Source organism: Penaeus chinensis, chromosome 13, assembly GCF_019202785.1.
Source record: "Penaeus chinensis breed Huanghai No. 1 chromosome 13, ASM1920278v2, whole genome shotgun sequence".
Lineage (NCBI taxonomy): Eukaryota > Metazoa > Arthropoda > Malacostraca > Decapoda > Penaeidae > Penaeus > Penaeus chinensis.
Window position 1 is genome coordinate 27,733,549 of NC_061831.1, and position 2,822 is coordinate 27,736,370.

Genomic DNA, 2,822 nt, shown 5'->3' on the forward strand with positions numbered 1-2,822 from the left:
CATCTGTGGCTTCCAGTGTCTCTTGCGAGATGGAATTCTGTCTTGTTCTTGGGCGTTCACCAATGGATTCCTGAGCTGCATCAAGCGTTTTACGCTTGAAGGTATCCCACATAAGAACAGGGTCTGTCTGGCCCTCGAGTGCTGTGAGACGACCAGAGATAGCCTCGGCAAACCCCCGGGTACACTCGTCCTCCCTCAATCTGTCCAAATTAAACACCCTAGGGTGTTCATTTGGGCAACGGGGGGTTCTAAAGTGGACCCGGAGAGTAGCCACTACTATTCTATGATCAGTTCCACAGAACTCAGCGCTTCGATATACCCTGCATTTCTGGAGGATCCTCCATCGAGTGCTAACGAGGATGTGGTCGATCTCCTTGGCCACTCTTCCTGTATTGCTGTACCAAGTCCAGCGATGCGGGTCAGAATGCTGATACCAGGAGCCAGAAATCCTCAATTTCTGGGACCTAGCAAAGTCACGGAAAAGGAGGCTATTCTCGCTGCCAGCATCAGCTCCTGAGCCATGAGGACCGACAGACATCTCGTAGCCAGCTCGATCACAGCCGGATACCGCATTGAAGTCGCCCAGAACAATACGAATATCTCGCCGAGGACATCTGTCTGCCACAGATGCAAGTTTGGCGTAAAACATCTCTTTCACCTCAAGTTTATATACATCCGTAGGAGCGTATACAGCAACAAGAGACATGAAGCCAAATGAAAGCTTCAGTCTCAATACCATGATACGCTCATCGACTGGAGGGACCTCAACTACCAAGGGTTGAAGTCTGCTGGAGATGGCTATGGCTACTCCCTGGAGATGGTGGCCATCGCTGCGGCCCGACCAGTAGTAGGTGTAGCCACCCACACTAATCGTGCCACTGCCAGGTCTTCTCACCTCCGAGAGAGCAGCCACCTCAACTCTCAGCTGTTTCAATTCCCTCGATAGTAGTGGTAACCGATCGTCCTGTCGCAGGGAATGGATGTTCCAAGCCCCCACCCTGACAGTCCGCCTGAGGTCTAACCTCGGGCAGTCACTCCGGGTGGGCGCCACCTCTGCCACCCCTACCGACGCCGCCCCATATAGAGGAGGTTGGCTGGCTGCAGGCCCCATAATCCACCTGCAGGGCTCCCTGGGGCTTTCCCCCACAAGCATCACGCCAGGCTGGCGGCCGCTGGGACCCAGCTGGGATTGGGGGTAACCCCCCCTCCCCACCCGAGTCCCAGCGGTCGCCAACCCAGAGGGACCCACAGCCCGCCGTACTTGCTGGGTAGTAGGGACTTTAGCCCTCCCCCCAGCGTCAACATCTACATTGGTCGTTGCCTGTGGTTATCTCGGGGGGGCCGACTGGCAAGGCCTGCCTCCCCACAGCCGCCCATTAACCCCAGGGGGAGCGGGGGACAGGAGTTAGTACGAAGCCAGGGCATATCCACACGCCGGTGGGCCATAGCTCCGTACCTTTAGGGCCTCCTGCTGTTCCAAGAGCCTCAACAGTTCAGCCTAGGACCACAAGGTACCTAGTTTCCATGAGTGGCCACGAGGAGGCACTATAGAAGTCTTGATGATGGAGAGGCTATAAGCTGGCAGGGGAGTCTTATGCATAGCTGCTCCCTTTTTCGCACCAGGCTAGCCAGCGGTGGCAGCTGAAAGCGGGAAGGCATGCAAGCAAGCACTTAATGCTAACTAGGCTACCACACCATCGCTTCACATCATCCCGAGCATGAAGCACCCATCCAAGGTCTGTATTCCTCATACATACATATATGTATGTATGTATATATATGCATATACATATATGTATGTATGTATATACATGCATATACATATATGTATGTATGTATATATATGCATATACATATATATACATACATATTTATATGTATGTGTATATATAATACACACACACATATATATACATATATGATATATATGTATGTATATATGTATATATATTCACATACATATGCATATATATATATATGTATATATACATTTATATGTATATATACATATATATTTATATACATATGTATACATATATATAATCACACGTATATACATGTATATGTGTGTGTGTGTGTGTGTGTGTACATAAATAATATACATGTATATGTATATAAATATATATATATATATATATATATAAGTATATATATATATATATATATATATATATATATATATATATATAAAATATATATCAATCCCAGGGTTATGTAAGAAACAGGTCCCCATGCCAGTCGCATGTGTAGCCATAGGTTGGACAACTGTACCCCATGATCCAGCAAAGAGACTTGTTACACAAGGTATTAAAGCAGAACTCCAGGGCACTAGATAGCATCCAGGTCTCGCTTCCATAGAACAAAACTGGTAGTATCAAGGCCTTGAAGACACGTAGGTTGGTCCTTCTGCATAAGTACCGACATCTCCAAAGGCTCTTGTTGATCGAGTTCATGGCTCCTGACTTCTTGGTCTAACAGCCCGGAGATATGGACTATGCTAACATGGTATGCAAAGCTCTCTATGACTTCAATATCCTCACCGCAAGCATGGATCGACTGAATGGGTTCCCCTAGCTCCTGGAGACTTCTAGGCCCAAGAGCTTTGCCTCATTGCTAAATGCATCAAGAGCTGCCACCAGTGACTCCAGAGACTCAGATAAGATAGTACCATCATCGTCAAAGTCAAGGTCGGAGATCTTGATATTCCCTAGTGTTGCTCCACACTGACTTTGGGTAGTAGCTCTACCCCTTATCCAGTCCATGCAGGTCTTGTAAAGTGTTGGTGCAAGGACACAACCTTGTCTCAGCACTGAATTAACAGG